Below are 17,308 nucleotides of genomic sequence, written 5' to 3'. Positions count from 1 at the left end.
ATCAGACAGCTGGTTTCTGTCTTTCAGGACTTTGCACATTCCCGCTGTGTCTGCTTGGGTTTAATCTGGGTGATCCAGTTTCCTCCCACTAACGTTAAGAAGTACTTGTGTGTAGGAATACCTTCAATAGATTCTTTGAAAAATACCTTCTGTATAGTTGTATTTCTGTAGAAACTGTCTTTTTTGAGCCATTTTAGCTCATATTTTGTTACTATTATCGCAAAATAAATACTTTTAAATCCAAAAACATTGTTCCACTGACTTGACAATACCTTGGAAGTAGAGTTGGGCAATATTTTGATATTATATCGATATTGAGATATGAAACTAGATATCGTCTTAGATTTTGGATATTGTAACATCGTAATATGCATAAGTGTTGTCTTTTCTTAGTTTTAATGGCTGCATTACAGTAAAGTGATGTCCTTTTCTGAACTTACCAGACTGTTGTAACTGTTCTATTATTTACCTTTACACACTTATTCATTCCTCCTCTCTAAGCGTAGCTCCCATGGCGCCATTTTAATGCTAAGGCTCCATCCCCTGGCGTTAGCATCCCATTGACTCCCATTCATTTTGGTACCACTTAGACAGTAAATAACTTTACATCTGAAGCGTTTAAAGACTCTATTTATCCTTTTTTATTTCTAAAGAAATATGACAATTTATAAAAGGCTCCATTACCTTGTAGCTCACGTTATGGCGCCGTAGCAGATGTTTTTGTAAAATAGGCTAACGATTGTGTCATAACCATGGGACTTGTCAGGAAAGCTCGCAGACAGTTTGGACTCCCATCAGCTGTTTATTATTGCTAATGTTAACTAGCATTGTAGTTAGCAGTAATTAGCCTGTGCCTATGTTAATGTTAACTAGCATGTTAGCAGTAATTAGCCTGTGCCTATGTTAATGTTGCCTAGCATATTAGTTAGCAGTGATTAGCCTGTGCCTATGTTAATGTTAACTAGCATGTTAATTAGCAGCAATTAGCCTGAGCCTATGTTAATGTTAACTGGCATGTTAGTTAGCAGTAATTAGCCTGTGCCTATTTAATGTTACCTATCATATTAGTTAGCAGTAATTAGCCTGTGCCTATGTTAATGTTAACTAGCATGTTAGCAGTAATTAGACTGTGCCTATGTTAATGTAACTAGCATGCTAATTAGCAGTAATTAGCCTGTGCCTATACTATAGGTTAACTAGCATGTTAGTTAGCAGTAATTAGCCTATGCCTATGTTAATGGTAACTAGCATGTTAGTTAGCAGTAATTAGCCTGTGCCTATGTTAATGGAAAACTAGCATGTTAGTAGCAGTAATTAGCCTGTGCCTATGTAATGGTAACTAGCATGTTAGTTAGCAGTAATTAGCCTGTGCCTATGTTAATGGTAACTAGCATGTTAGTTAGCAGTAATTAGCCTGTGCCTATGTTAATGGTAACTAGCATGTTAGTTAGCAGTAATTAGCCTGTGCCTATGTTAATGGTAACTAGCATGTTAGTTAGCAGTAATTAGCCTGTTCCTAAGGTGAACCGATTTCTCAGACAAAATCCGGGGACATTTTCAGCTCAGAAGCATAAATACCTCCAATACAGGTAATGTTTTTATCTTTGTAAAACTTAAAACGGGGACACTGCCCCAGGGGCATCACAAGACCTAGAGCTGCACTGGAGCACTAGCCCCCCCTAGCGGGGTTCATGGGCATGCTTCCCTACAAGAAAATGTTAATAACAATAATAATAATAATAATAATAATAATAATAATAATAATAATAATAATACATTTTATTTATAGGTGCTTGCCGCACAGGGTATTCATATATTAAAAACAGCTAAACAAATACTAGACATAATAGAACTAAACAGCAAAACAAATACTATACAACAAAAACAACGTAAAGGCAGAGCAATAGACATCTTAGTGGAATAGGCAGTTTTAAACAGATGTGTTTTATGTTAGGAGTTTAAATGGGGGGGATGAATCAATGTTTCTGAGTTGGGGTGGTAATGGGTTCCAGAGACGGGGGGCAGAGCGGTGGTGCTGAGACGGGCGGAGGGGGCAGAGAGCTTTATGGAGGAAGAGGATCTGAGGGAACGGGAGGGAGTGGGACGCTGGAGGAGATCAGACAGATATGGGGGGCTAAGTTGTGGATGGCCTTGAATGCTAACAGGGAGTACTTTGAATTGAACACGGAACTGGACCAGGAGCCATTGGTGCTGGTGGAGGACATGAGTGATGTGGGACCTGGGATCTCCAGCAGGTATTATGGTAGAGTCTTTAAAAGAGCTGCAAAGATATTACCTCCTGTGGTAATCTGACTGGTAGGGTTATAGAACGTAGTGGTAGACTAAGACCTCCTGTGGTAATCTGACTGGTAGGGTTATAGAACGTAGTGGTAGACTAAGACCTCCTGTGACACAAACTAAGCGGTATGTTCTCTCTTTTATACCTCAGACTATCAGACAGCACAACAACCTACCTACATATTTTAAAGGTTTTTGTTGTACCGTATGGTACAATAGTATATTTATTGTGCTGTATTTATGCTCCAGTTTTTTAGGGTATTACTGTAAAAGAAGATGTTCACAAGTTCAGCCCAGGTAAATGCTCAGCCCACTTTCACACAGACCTAAACCTACTCACTTAATGCTGGTTACAATATTTGAAATTTTTCAATAAAGTATTGACATTTTTCAATAAAGTATTGGCTTTTTCCTTGCAAAAGTTTTGTTCGATTAACATTTACCCTGGACCCGAGACAGCACCTCTGATTCATAGTTGAATCATTTAATAACCATAAAAGATAGAAAATTACCGATTGTTGCAGCTAAAAGCTAACAAGTTAATGGTTGCGGCGGTCTCTTCCGGGTCTTTCTAGCCTCTACAGGTGATTTTCTATCCAGCCTGGAACTTGTGCCCTTTTTCAGGGTCGTTGAGCATTAAATCCAAACTGTTACATCCAAGATTTATCCACTTGATGTCCATAATTCATTTCTGCTGTTAGCTCCGGGCTCCGTGTCCCCCCTGTGTGTGTTGGAAGTGTAGGCAAGCAGCATGCCCATAAATGGGAGACAACATAACCAAAGAGTTCAGTGGGAAAGATAGTGATCCGGGATTCCCCCCAGTAAAACTAGTCTAGCATGTGAACAAAGATACGTAGTGGACAACATAGATAGCATGCGAGAGGTAGCGGGATCAACGCCCGCATTCTCCAGAGGACTTTAGATTCTTCTTGTTTTACAACAACAACTATAAATTTGGACTTTTTACGACATACTATACTACGACTTTTTAGGAATATTTCGACATACTATACTATGACATTTTAGGACATTTTATGAATATTTTGTCATACTATACTATGACTTTTCTTGAATTTTTTGACATACTATACTATGAATTTATTTGAATATTTTGTCATACTATACCTTTTATGAATTTTTTGACATATTATGCTATGAATTGTTATAATTTTTTTGACATACTATACTATGTATTTTTATACATATTTCGACATACTACAGGATGACTTTTTATGTATTTTTAGACATACTAAACAATTACTTTTATGAATATTTTGACATACTATGACCTTTTACGACTTTTTAAGAATTTTTGACATACTATGACTTTTTATGACTTTTTATGAATTTTTGACATAGTACACTATGACTTATGAATTTTTCGACATACTATACGATGACTTTTTATAAAAAGGGGAATTAGCTCAAATGGTAGAGCGCTTGCTTAGCATGCGAGAGGTAGCGGGATCAATGCCCGCATTCTCCAGAGGACTTTAGATTCTTCTTGTTTTACAACAGGAACTATAAATCTGGACTTTTTACGACATACTACACTACGACTTTTTAGGAATATTTAGACATACTATACTATGACTTTTTATGACTTTTTTAAATTTTTTGACATACTATACTGTCCATGACCCGATACCGGATAAAGCGGATGAAGATGGATGGATGGACATACTATACTATGACTTTTTATGAATATTTTGACTTATTATACTATGACTTTTATGAATTTTCAACATGTTATACTATGACTTTTTATGATTATTTATGATTTTTTTGACATACTATACCATGACTTTTTATGATTTTTTTGTCATACTAAACTATGACTTTTATGAATTTTCAACATGTTATACTATGACTTTTTATGATTATTTATGATTTTTTTGACATACTATAATATGACTTTGTGAATTTTTTGACATACTATACTATGACTTTTATGAAGTTTTTGAAATACTATACTGTGACTTTTTATGAATATTTTGACTTACTATACTATGACTGTTTATGATTTCTTTTGACTTTTTATGAATTTTTGACATACTATACTATGACTTTTTATGACTTCTTCGACATACTATGACATTTTTTTGAAAAGGGGAATTAGCTCAAATGGTAGAGCGCTTGCTTAGCATGCGAGAGGTAGCGGGATCAATGCCCGCATTCTCCAGAGGACTTTAGATTCTTCTTGTTTTACAACAAGAACTATAAATCTGGACTTGTTACGACATACTATACTACAACTTTTAGGAATATTTTGACATACTATACTATGAATTTTTATACATATATTTCTTCATACTACAGTATGACTTTTTATGTATTTTTAGACATACTAAACAATGACTTTTTATGAATACTTTGACATACTATGACCTTTTACGACTTTTCAAGAATTTTTTGACATACTATGACTTTTATGAATTTAAGACATATTATACTATTACTTTGACATACTATACTAGGACTTTTTAGGATTTTTTATGAATATTTTGACTTATTATACTATGACTTTGTGAAATTTGTTGCCCCCGGTGCTGCGCATCGGAGTGTGAATGTGTATGAATGTTTATCTGATGAGCAGGTGTGTAGATGTGTGTGAGTGTGTATCTGATGAGCAGGTGTGTAGATGTGTGTGAGTGTGTATCTGATGAGCAGGTGTGTAGATGTGTGTGAGTGTGTATCTGATGAGCAGGTGTGTAGATGTGTGTGAGTGTGTATCTGATGAGCAGGTGTGTAGATGTGTGTGAGTGTGTATCTGATGAGCAGGTGTGTAGATGTGTGTGAGTGTGTATCTGATGAGCAGGTGGCACCTTGTACGGCAGCCCCGGCCACAGTGTATGAATGTGTGTGAATGGTGAATGTTTCCTGTATGATGTAAAAGTGCTTTGAGTAGTCGCTAAGACTAGAAAAGTGCTATATAAATACAGCACATTTACATTTACACACTTTATAAATAAACCTCAGATAGTTCAACCTGTTTCATTAGGAAGCAGTTTTATACTCTTTCAAAATAAAACATTCATGCAACAAAACTTAAATAAGGTGCTCGGGTTTTAAAACGGACGCAAACAGAAAAATAAAACCAAAACTGAGTTCTTCTGTTCTCCAACAAGAAATAAGGACGAATAAAAGGATCTGTCTCTGTCTTCATGATATCGGGTTGGTCCTCTGATCTGTCCCCGTCTTCTCCAGACGGATCTGTCCCCGTCTTCTCCTGGAAGACAGGTTTATTATTTCAGTTTAATTATTAGGAATCAAAGTCTCTGTGTGTTGGTCCTTTGATCTGTCCCTGTCTTCTCCCTCTGATCTGTCCTTGTCTTCTCCCACGGATCTGTCCCCGTCTTTTCCCTCTGATCAGTCCCCGTCTCCTCCCTTTGATCTGTCCCCGTCTTCTCCCTTTGATCTGTCCCTGTCTTTTCCCTCTGATATGTCCCCGTCTTCTTCCACGGATCTGTCCCCGTCTTCTCCCTCTGATATGTCCCCGTCTTCTCCCTCTGATATGTCCCCGTCTTCTCCCTCTGATCTGTCCCCATCTCCTCCCACAGATCTGTCCCCGTCTTCTCCCTCTGATGTTCCTTCTTAAATCTTTGTGGGTTTTTCCCCAAATTTTTAAAGCTTTTTCTTTTCTTTTTTTACACTTCACTTTTCACATACGTTGACATTTTTGTCTCTTTTTTACACTTAAAAAAAATTCTTTTACCAAATGTTTTTTCTCCAGATGCTATAAAAGGAACCAGAAACTCCCAAATCCAATGAAAGTGTTAACCCAAATTTCTGATATGGAAACTTCTTTGAGGCACAGGAAGCCAGTGTAAAGACTTCAGAACTGGAGTGATGTGATCCAGTCTCTTGGTCTTAGTGAGGACTCGAGCAGCAGCGTTCTGAATCAGCTGCAGCTGTCTGATTGATTTTTTAGGGAGACCTGTAAAGACCCCGTTACAGTAGTCAAGTCTACTGAAGATGAAAGCATGGACCAGTTTTTTCCAAATCCTGTTGACAAATGAGTCCTTTAACCCTTGATATATTCTTAAGGTGATAGTAGGCTGACTTTGTAATTGTCTTAATGTGGCTGTTAAAATTCAGGTCAGAGTCCGTGACTACACCCAGATTTCTGGCTTTGTCTGTTGTTTTTAACATTGTTGTTTGAAGCTGAGCACAGACTTTTAATCGTTCCTCTTTTGCTCCAAAAACAACCACCTCAGTTTTTCCTTCATTTAATTTCAGAAAGTTCTGGCACATCCAGCCGTTAATTTGTTCAATGCGTTTAGTCAGTGTATGTATTGGACTATAGTCCCCAGGCGATAAGGTTATGTAAATTAGTATGTCGTCCGCATAACTATGGTAACTTATTTAGTTGTTTTCCATAATCTGAGCCAGTGGAAGCATGTTAAGAACCAGTATTAATGCAAAGAAAGGACTGGAGCATTTATTGTAGAGAATAAGTAGGCTGACACTGAAATATTGAGACAACAGTGACTGAAAATCTAATTCAATCTACATATCGGTCTTCTTAAAGATCTAAATAGATTTTCTCACCTCAGAGTCATCTGGAGCACGTAACGATTAGCTTCTGTCCCTCTGAACCCTGAGTGACAATCACTCTGCAGTGAATGAGATGCAGTTTCCCCCCTCAGTCTAACCAAGACTATACTTTCAGGGATCATTTCTAGAGTCTCTGACTTGAGGAATGTGTTTTTAAAGTGTTTAGTCTCGCTGACCACGATGATGAGTCGTGATATTCCTTTCTGAGCGTGAAGCTGACAGAGAGTAATGATTCACTTCATATGCTCTCTGTCATTGATGATTGTTCTTTGCTTCTTTATGGAGTATTGAAGAAGGGAGTATGTTCAGAGTGGTAGTAGCAGATATGTGGAAAACTAACATGTGTGAAGGTAACAAAACATGCTAAACTTTCTAATTGACTGAAGTTATAGTCAGTCTCAAAGTATGTTTTGTCCATGGTGGACAAAGATACTTGAAAGGGTTAACACCTACTTTCTTGACTTTGTAATACCTTATGTCTAGTGTAAAAATATAAACCGAGTTAAGCCATAATTCATTTTTATTTCTACTTTGCTTTTCCTACTTTGACATGTCAAAAAGGTGCATTGTTTGAAAGCCCATCTCTACACATCCATGTTCCACTCCCACAGGTGTTTCCACTTGACCAATCAGACTGTGTGGCCCTTACAGGCTCAGCTTGATTGACATGTATTAAAGGGGTGGAACGGTACACTGAAGTCCCGGTGGACGGGATGGCATGTTGTAACGAGGTTTGAGTACATACAGCAAATACTTGAAGCCAGGTTACTCTACGAGTGGATACGGGCGTTGAAGGTGATGTGGAAATCCTGATTGATTCAGTGATTTTTTGGCCCTATTTGTATTTGGATCTAAAGGCTGGTTAAGTTTCTGTTTCCCTTTTACCGGCTCTGTCATGACAATACTGTGAAAAACACCAAAAGAAATCCATCGCTACCTTGTTAGCAAGACCTGATATCACGTCACACTTCCGCTGAGTCGGCAACTCGCTGACTGAAAGTTCCAAGGGAGGGGGGTTCAACTCACAGGCGCTAGGGGGGAGCGAGACGACCACCATTCAACTCATTCCAATGACTCCGAAGCTGTTCTGTTGGGTAAATTAAGCTAAAATAAATGCATAGTTGTATAAGTTCTAATGTTTATTTCTTGACTCCCAGGACATATGAGAAGTGTTTTAGAGGAGACTGGCTCAGCTCGAACTGCTCTGTGTGTGATATCAATACATATCTGGACGATTCATGTTCCCTTTAAGGTCCTACAACCATTTTTAACATTCAAGTGACCTCAGTGCAGCACAACTTTTTGTAATAACCCAGGTTGTTCTGAAAGAAATGATGTTGATATCTTGACTGGAGACACCAGGGTTGATGTTTTACAAGCTTTTACAAACCTCCTGTGACACAAACTAAGCAGTATGCTCTCTCTTTCAGACTATCACAACAAGAACTTGGAATGTACATGTTTTACAGTAGTATTTGTACTGTAGTATAGTATATTGTTTTATGCTCCAGTATTTCATTTCAGAAACTTTGTTAAATATCAACAGAGAGGAAATAGACACTCTGCTGACACAAAGCATAGCAATTAGCAGAGGATGGTTTCGATCCATCGACCTCTGGGTTATGGGCCCAGCACGCTTCCGCTGCGCCACTCTGCTCTGGATTCTCTACCCAGGTCTGTGATTCACATTTTGATGGAAGGTGGCAACCAAGGTTCCAGCCGCTCTCGGGTTGTAAAGTTAAACATTTAGTAGACCTTGCAAGTATCTTTTATGTGAGCTTCCTGATTACTCACACATTGATTATTCACATGTAACACTTGTGTTTTAAAAACAGGGCATTGTGAGTACAGATATAAACATCAGTAAGGACTCTACCAACTTGCCTCGTATCATTTTAGTTTGGACACCCAGTGAGGCTTACTGCGATGGTTTGGACTGGGTTGACTAGGGTTTTCGGCTGCTCTTGTAATTGTGGGCCCAAACATATAGGCATTCATGGAGACATGGAAGAAATTCACTAGGGTGGCAATTTGCTTGACAATGGCAATACATTGCGCAAGATGTTAATGGCATCTTATTGACCTTGTACCCCAATGTGCAATACAGGCTAAATCCTATGGTGGGAATCAAGATCCACCAATGTTTCTGTCCACAATGTCCACCTGAATCCAGAAATGTCCCAGCCAGATGGGAAATAGACTGACAATTGGGTCAACATTGTGCAATTATCTTCACAATTATACCTGCCAGATGGGAAATAAACTGATAACTGTCTTCATGGTCTGAACGTGTCAAATATTGCCGTACAATGCCCACATTGAGTCCAGATGTGTCCGTTGTGGTTCCTGATCCATGCTATGACCCCAAGAGTGCACAACTTACAATTGAAAGCTGTGGGGAAAGGGGGGTTTCAAAGCTAATAGACCATTCAACAAGCAGTTCTAATGCACTATACTGGCCCATTCAGGATGAGCACTGTATACTCTGACTGCAGCAACACAAGCTCAAATTTCAGTGATTGACCAATTTTTATGGTGATTGCGAAACTGAATGCAAAGTGATCTGTTTAATGGGTAGCCGGGGGATTGGGTGGACATGATGATGGTATGCAAACTGAGGTAATCTCGGCAACAACAAGGTGCTGCTGGGATTTGAACCCACGATCTCCTGTTTACTAGACAGGCACTTTAACCAACTAAGCCACAGCACCTCCATTAGTAGGTATAATGTTAATTCTCAATTTCACTTTTACCTAGAATAAGCTAAACATACAGTTTACTGACTGGCAGTATTGGGAGTAACGTGTTACAAAAGTAACGCAAATAAAGTAATGTATTCCTTTTTGCTTTAACACAGTAATATAACGCATTACCAATTACATTTCAGTAATATTATACTTGTTTAAACAACAAGAAACACAAACATTAGACTAGAGCCAGTGAAGCTCAGTCCACCAGGTGGACCAGTCACCATTTGAACCAGACTGAGGTGGACGCTTCAGGGCCCAGCACTCTTCCAGATCGTTGAGAAGCTCTAGCAGCTGGGTGTGCTGCAATACAAAAATGAGAAATTGGTGACCAGGTCAATATGCCTCGTGGGGGCCTCCCTAGGGAGGTAGTCCAGGCACGTCCACCTGGGAGTAGGTCTTGGGTAAGACCCAGGACTAGGTGGAGGGATTATATCTCCAACCTGGCCTGGGAACGCCTCGAGATCACTCAGTCGCTCTGAAAAGGGAAGTTTGGGGTCCCCTGCAGGAGCTGCTTGACAAAGATGGATGAATGGTTGGAACCCTGTTCACTAGCTCATTGTAATCTTGCATGACAGACCAACCTGTAAGAGGCGCTGTAGCTTAGTGGTTAAAGCACCTGTCTTGTAAACAGGAGATCCTGAGTCCAAATCCCAGCAGTGCCTGATAATCAGTTAATACTTTTGTTATCAGCACTACAAAGAGTGTATATATTTGATATTTATTTTTGCTATAGTGCTTAACAAGCATTATTTAATTTTGCCCAGTTGTGGCCTGTTGAGGGGCAATACATATCTGAAGGGAAATGGATTGGACCCATTTTTTAATGCTTTCAAAACCTTGTTTTGTTGGGGCTGAACGTGGCCCAGGTGTACACCACGACCCTGTGACATCACTGTCGGGTGGGGTTTCAGGTGTTTGATGCTAAATGAGGTCAGAGGTGAAATAAACATGAACTTTACCGACCAAGGCACTTTGGGCGCTGACTGCCTGATTTTAACGTCTTCGATGCTACTGGAATGAAAATTAATATATTGATGATTTGATATTAGTTGACTAAATCGCGATATGCAACTGAAGGAAGATTCACCGGGTCGCCATGGATCTAAGAGGGAGCCAACTCGTAAGGATCTGCACCACCAATAAACTAATTTCTCAAAACATCATCATCCTCTAAATGTGACTGAATTCTTATTTATTGTGTAATTAGAAATCGCTGTGAGCAGGGTTTGAACCTGCGCAGGGAGACCCCATTGGATTTCAAGTCCAACGCCTTAACCACTCGGCCATCACAGCTGTATAATATGATCTGATTTTACAGCGGAGAACCCCTGAGGCCTGACAGATTCCATTACAGTTGGTACCATCAATCACACAAAGATAGAGCCTATCTCACAAGTACCTTGGGCAGTTCTGAATGACTGATGGGGATTCCAAAGCACTTCAGTTCCAAAGGATCATTCAAATCTTGAGGGTATTTCAGGTGTAATGTGGGTAGTTAATCCACCCCCTTTAGATGATCTGATTCATTTCCAAACCAGTCCAGGTTAATAATTAACAAGTTATTGAATCACACGTCAATGAGAAACATACATGTGTACAGACAAGGCTAGCAGCAACATCGCCGCGTCAGAAAAGTTTCTGGTGTGCAAAGACCAAGAAAATGCCACGCAACAGAAATGCCATGCTCACACCACACAGGCAGTGTGCAGGAGGCCTTACCCCTGACTTCCACCAACTGCGGATCAACTCTGCTTTGTGTCTGTTCCGTGATCCGCAGTCTGTTAACACCCACCAGGTCCGGATTTGTTGCAGGCCATGACGGACCACTGAAGTCACAAGGACCCACTGGATTTCGTGAATTCATGTATGATCACGAGATATAACAGGATGTTGTTTCTATAAACAGAAACACAAAACCTGATGAATGAATTAGGGCACTGCTGGGATTTGGACCCAGGATCTCCTGTTTACGAGACAGGCACTTTAACCACTAAGCTACAGCGCCTCCGGTAGCTAAGTCTTTCTTGCAAGAATACAATGAGCTAGTGAAAAGGTTTCCTTCCATCCATCCATCTTTGTCCAGCAGCTCCAGCAGGGGACCCCAAACTGCCCTTTGTCGAGCATCACTGGGTGATCCTGAGGCGTTCCCGGGCCAGGTTGGAGATGAACTTTCTCCACCTAGTTCTGGGTCTTCCCCAAGGCCTCCTCCCAGCTGGACGTGCCAGGACCAGCTCTCTATTATTATCTAGTGTTGGGAAGTTTGAACTCAGCTTTTCTCTACATTATAGTGGACATTAATTTGCGCAAAGAAACTGAATTTCAAATACAGCCGCACCTTTTGTGAACATCTGCATTATCAACCCATGTAAAATTTACCATGTGTACACAGTAAACCTTTCTACTGCTGTATTCATTGTTTGTGGCAAGAGCTTTAGAACCTATTCTTCTTCCACATCCTGTATGAACACTTAGTTTACTAAATGACTTAAGTTAGCCAGTAATTGTTGTGTGCCTTCAATAGCATAAGTGTTGATATTATGAAAGAAGCTGCCTGGCAAACCAATGTTGCATTTCACAACAGTGGTTCCATGGTGTAATGGTAAGCACTCTGGACTTTGAATCCAGTGATCCGAGTTCAAGTCTCGGTGGAACCTGGTTTTAAGCCAGAGTACTGGTGAAATAAAAAAATCAACCTCTACACTGTCCACATCTAGGCTAACGGGTAAAATATTCTTGGCTGTTTGACTGAAAACAGTATGTTGGTGGTGGCATGTTGAGCTGTGACCTGTACTTCATGTTAACTGAAAGGAGCTCCAAATTTAGACTTAGTTGAACATATTGAAGATATTTCCACAATGTTGACCCAAATGTCAGTCTCTTTCCCATCTAGTAGGCACATGTCTGGACACAGGTGGACATTTTGGACAGAAACATTGGTGGATATTGATTCCCACCCAGAGGTGAGTAGTAACGAGTTACATTTACTCCGTTACATTTACTTGAGTAAGTTTTTGAAAAGATTGTACTTCTAGTAGCAGTTTTAAATCACTATACTTTTACTTTTACTTCAGTAGATTAGTGAAGAAGAAACTATACTCTTACTCCGCTACATCAGGCTACAAGGAGCTCGTTACTTTTCTTTTTACCTCTTTGGTATTCTACGCGTCATTGTTTTTACCACAGCGTACGTCTCATTTTAATGTTTTATTTTGAAAGAGAGAGAGACTTCCGCTGAAGACTCTACCACGTGACTGTGTTTCACCAATCAAACATTGTTGTGCAGTCACGTGACCATACTCGATCTCAGCGCCGGGACAGGTTAGCTTTACAGTCGTAGCAAATCAAAGATGTCAGAATCAACCATCGCCAAGGCAACGCAGACCAGGATAACCCCCCCCCCCGGCCTCATAGTGAAAGCATGGTTACCTTTTAGGAAAAGTGCGAAACAGCAGCTACATTATGCGGTGTCTTCTGTGTCGACCAAAACAAACGGACATGTGAGCGTTCAACAACTCAACATCTAACCTGAGGAGACGTAGCGGTAGTTTTAGTTTTTGCTGTGGAGAGGTGAATGTTTGTCTTTTAGGTTACAAACAGTATGTTTTGCACATGCAGTATCCATCCAAATTTGATGTGACAAGTCTCTTCACTTAAGCTATTTTGTAATTAATAAATTAATTTTAATTTATTCTATTGATTGGATGAACTATAATTTGCCAAAAGATAATTATTTTGTATTTTTGTCGGTCTGATTGATGCTTGTGTTGAGAAATAAATCAGACGTTACTCAACAGTTTTTTCATCAAGTACTTTTTTACTCTTACTAAAGTAATTATTTGGATGACTACTTTTACTTTTACTTGAGTCATATTATTCTGAAGTAACAGTACTTTTACTTGAGTACAATTTTTGACTACTCTACCCACCTCTGCTGACTAGTCACATTTACTTGATGGAAAATTGCTAATAAGGTGTTTTTAAGTGGCTCGTTGGTCTAGCGGTATGATTCTTGCTTCGGGTGCGAGAGGTCTGGGGTTAAACTCCCGGAAGAGCCCTGAAGGCAGGCGATGTTACAACCCTAATCTATAATTTAAAATCCAGTTTATAGTTAAATTGAACCGGATTAGCAGCAAGCACAATTGTAGTAGAGCATGTTGGCAATTTTCATATCCTGCTTCAACTGCACGCAATAGAAAAAACTGAGAAAAAATATAAGGAACAGGACATGACTCTCCTTGTTCATTGGTCTAGGTTTATGATTCTTACTTAGGGTGCGATAGGTCCTGGATGAGACTACTTTGCATATAAGTAGAGGAATGGATTGAATAATCTGGTTAATTTATTGAATATGATGGAAAAGAGAGTCACACGCAAGGCAAGGCAAGGCAGCTTTATTTGTATAGCACATTTCAGCAACAGGGCAATTCAAAGTGCTTTACACAAAATCAGTTAAACAGATAAAACACAAGTAAAAACAGTTAAAAATCATAAGCATTAAAAATCGCTAAAACACATGAATAGACAGTTAAAAAAAATAGACACATTAAACACAAGAATAAAAGTTACAGTGCAGCATAAGAAATTTAAAGAAATGAGCAGTCATTTAAAGAAAGGCAGCATCAAAAAGAAAGGTCTTCAGCCTTGATTTAAAAGAACTGAGAGTAGCAGCGGATCTACAGGTTTCTGGGAGTTTATTCCAGATATGAGGAGCATAGAAACTGAAAGCTGCTTCACCCTGTTAGTTCTGACTCTGGGGACAGAAAGTAGACCTGTCCCAGATGACCGGAGAGGTCTGGGTGGTTCATAGTGTAGAAGCAGATCAGAAATGTATTTGGACCTAAACCGTTAAGGGATTTATAAACTAGCAAAAGTACTTTGAAATCAATTCTTTGAGACACAGGAAGCCAGTGTAAAGACTTCAGAACTGGAGTGATGTGATCCAGTCTCTTGGTCTTAGTGAGGACTCGAGCAGCAGCGTTCTGAATCAGCTGCAGCTGTCTGATTGATTTTTTAGGGAGACCTGTAAAGACCCCGTTACAGTAGTCAAGTCTACTGAAGATAAAGGTATGGACAAGCTTTTCCAAATCCTGTTGACACATAAGTCCTTTAACCCTTGATATATTCTTAAGGTGATAGTAGGCTGACTTTGTAATTGTCTTAATGTGGCTGTTAAAGTTCAGGTCTGAGTCCATGACTACACCCAGATTTCTGGCTTTGTCTGTTGTTTTTAACATTGTTGTTTGAAGCTGAGCGCAGACTTTTAATCGTTCCTCTTTTGCTCCAAAAACAACCACCTCAGTTTTTCCTTCATTTAATTTCAGAAAGTTATGGCACATCCAGCCGTTAATTTGTTCAATGCACTTAGTCAGTTTTTGTATTGGACTGTAGTCCCCTGGCGATAAGGTTATGTAAATTTGTGTGTCGTCCGCATAACTATGGTAACTTATTTTGTTGTTCTCCATAATCTGGGCCAGTGGGAGCATGTAGATGTAAACAGAAGAGGCCCCAGAATAGAGCCCGGGGAACTCCACACGTCATATTTGTATGCTCGGATGTATAATTACCTATTGTCACAAAGTAATCCCTATTCTGTAAGTAGGTTTCAAACCAGTTTAGTACTGAGCCAGAAAGTCCTACCCAGTTTTCCAATCGGTTTAGTAATAAGGCAAATTCAGCAAGGCAAATTCATCACAATACTACTATCACTTCTTAGTGGCAAAATCAAGTTGCTTTCCAGCCGCTGCATTTATCAATGTACGATCATTCTTACGCTCTGATTGGCTTGATACGAACGTTTTATGAATATCACGTAAGCCTGTCGTAAAAGGATTTCTGCGCTCATATCTACCCCACCTCTTTTTTTGTTTCCTGTTATGTCTCGGCAAGAAGTATTATGCTTTTGGGTCGTTTGTCCATCTTTACATCAGAATCAGAAATACTTTATTGATCCCTGAAGGGAAACTCTGGAAAAAAAACTTTTCCTTCGAGCCAGATTTGAACCAGTGACCTAAGGCTTTCAGCCTTATGCCTCTACAGTCCTCCGCTCTACCAACTGAGCTATCGAAGGGAGCTAGCAGACAGCAGCCAGCACACATGCACTTCCCATTCTTGTTAATGTGATAATTAGAGTGCATTTTCTTAATTCTTTCTTGGGTCTTAATACCCAGATGTATTACCAGATTTGAAGTGAACATTGTATTGCCCAGCGATGGTGGTATAGTGGTGAGCATAGCTGCCTTACAAGCAGTTGACCTGGGTTTGATTCCCAGCCATTGCAGCAGTTTTCTTTGAGTGATGTTACTTGCTTTTTTTTTTTTTTTACAAGAAGTCACAGAAAGGTTACTTGCACAACCTGGTTTGATAAAACCCTAGATCTCTTTGGGCTGCACGATTATGGCCAAGATGATGATCATGATTAGTTTGATCAATATGGATGATTATCACAATTATTTGTTAATTTTCTACTACAAAGTGCTGGAAAGGAAGGTTTCACCATCGTGATCCTCAGGTTAACAAGGAACAATCTCAGCAAGGTGATTGATGGATAATTGTAGCTACCTCACTAACCCTTCAGCCCAAATGACACAGCTGTAAGACATCGCGTTGGTTACCTTCCAGCTATGTAATTCATGCAAATGGCAGTGGTGGGATTTGAACCCACGCCTCCAGAGAGACTGGAGCCTAAATTCATTGGTTAGTAGTCATTACCAGACACGGCAAAGTGCAAATCGTAGTGCACTGCCTGTCTCTGTGGATCCTCGTGGAGGGAGCTTGATTGATTAATATGCTCCCTTAATTGTACCATAACAGAGCTCTAATGTTTTATGAAAGCGGGTTGGGTGAGTAACCTTTCTGGTTACTTCTAGACAATAAAGCACCTAACCACACAACTAAACTGCTGTGATGGCTGGGAACCAAACCAGGTCAATTGCTTGGAAGGCAGCTATGTTCACCACTATACTACCATCACTGGGTAATGATGCTACTGTCCTTAAAGGTTGGATTTTCCTTTTTATTAAATTAAGGCATTAAGCTCAATTTCCTAAAGATGATTTTTTAATTCCTCTTTTTAGTCAACTTCAGCATGGGTTCCTGAACGCATGCATACCACTGTATGCATGTATACCTGCATGCATTTCAAAATGTAGGCCAAGTATGTACTTAAAAAAAAGAAACAGAGTTGTATTGACACCAAAAAAAATTTTTTCCCAGCAGAAAGCACCATTTTAAGGACACACAGCAGACCTACAATGAAATCGTAATTGCACTGCTTTGAAAATAGTAAGAACCTTCTTCATCACAAACCTGGATCAAACCATCCTCTGCTAATTGGTATGCTTTGGAGCAGTATTAAGTGTGTTCACGTTTATCAAAGTGAAATGTCTACTTAATGACATTCAAGTTATTTCGTCTATAAAATCGAAACTACAGTTTCATACTTGCTGTAACACCCATAAAAACCTGAGTGTAATACAATAAATATACATTAAGTCCTGGTTGTGCTATCTGATAACCTGTACTCTGAATACAACTCAACTGATCGCACTGCATTCTGTGATAGTCCCAGAAAAGAAAAAGTTATATTAAGTATGAAACTCTAATTCATTACATTTTACTTCATAATTGCAACTGCATGTGTGCATTCATTGTTGCAAAACTCATTCTGTATATAGGTTGTACAATTGTGTTTGTGGGGCCGTGTA

At 39.4% G+C, this 17,308-nt stretch overlaps 10 non-coding genes across 10 annotated transcripts; 6 read left to right on the top strand and 4 right to left on the bottom strand.

Annotated features, from left to right (window-relative positions):
- The first annotated feature begins 3,711 nt into the window (after positions 1–3,711).
- On the top strand, positions 3,712–3,784 carry trnaa-agc (transfer RNA alanine (anticodon AGC)). Its single transcript has one exon. It is a non-coding gene; the product is annotated as a tRNA-Ala (tRNA).
- A 623-nt stretch (positions 3,785–4,407) lies between these two features.
- trnaa-agc (transfer RNA alanine (anticodon AGC)) lies at positions 4,408–4,480 on the top strand. The gene has a single exon. It is a non-coding gene; the product is annotated as a tRNA-Ala (tRNA).
- Positions 4,481–6,954: 2,474 nt separating this feature from the next.
- LOC116677829 (small nucleolar RNA U3) lies at positions 6,955–7,170 on the top strand. The gene has a single exon (XR_004329064.1). It is a non-coding gene; the product is annotated as a small nucleolar RNA U3 (small nucleolar RNA).
- Positions 7,171–8,440: 1,270 nt separating this feature from the next.
- trnam-cau (transfer RNA methionine (anticodon CAU)) lies at positions 8,441–8,512 on the bottom strand. Its single transcript has one exon. It is a non-coding gene; the product is annotated as a tRNA-Met (tRNA).
- A 980-nt stretch (positions 8,513–9,492) lies between these two features.
- trnat-agu (transfer RNA threonine (anticodon AGU)) lies at positions 9,493–9,566 on the bottom strand. Its single transcript has one exon. It is a non-coding gene; the product is annotated as a tRNA-Thr (tRNA).
- A 628-nt stretch (positions 9,567–10,194) lies between these two features.
- On the top strand, positions 10,195–10,267 carry trnat-ugu (transfer RNA threonine (anticodon UGU)). The gene has a single exon. It is a non-coding gene; the product is annotated as a tRNA-Thr (tRNA).
- Positions 10,268–10,816: 549 nt separating this feature from the next.
- trnas-uga (transfer RNA serine (anticodon UGA)) lies at positions 10,817–10,898 on the bottom strand. Its single transcript has one exon. It is a non-coding gene; the product is annotated as a tRNA-Ser (tRNA).
- A 639-nt stretch (positions 10,899–11,537) lies between these two features.
- Positions 11,538–11,610, bottom strand: trnat-cgu (transfer RNA threonine (anticodon CGU)). Its single transcript has one exon. It is a non-coding gene; the product is annotated as a tRNA-Thr (tRNA).
- Positions 11,611–12,187: 577 nt separating this feature from the next.
- trnaq-uug (transfer RNA glutamine (anticodon UUG)) lies at positions 12,188–12,259 on the top strand. The gene has a single exon. It is a non-coding gene; the product is annotated as a tRNA-Gln (tRNA).
- A 3,551-nt stretch (positions 12,260–15,810) lies between these two features.
- On the top strand, positions 15,811–15,882 carry trnav-uac (transfer RNA valine (anticodon UAC)). Its single transcript has one exon. It is a non-coding gene; the product is annotated as a tRNA-Val (tRNA).
- The last annotated feature ends 1,426 nt before the right edge of the window (positions 15,883–17,308 follow it).

This window comes from Etheostoma spectabile, unplaced genomic scaffold (genome assembly GCF_008692095.1).
Source record: "Etheostoma spectabile isolate EspeVRDwgs_2016 unplaced genomic scaffold, UIUC_Espe_1.0 scaffold00006029, whole genome shotgun sequence".
NCBI classification, from domain to species: domain Eukaryota; kingdom Metazoa; phylum Chordata; class Actinopteri; order Perciformes; family Percidae; genus Etheostoma; species Etheostoma spectabile.
This window is presented reverse-complemented; position numbering and strand designations above follow the sequence as displayed.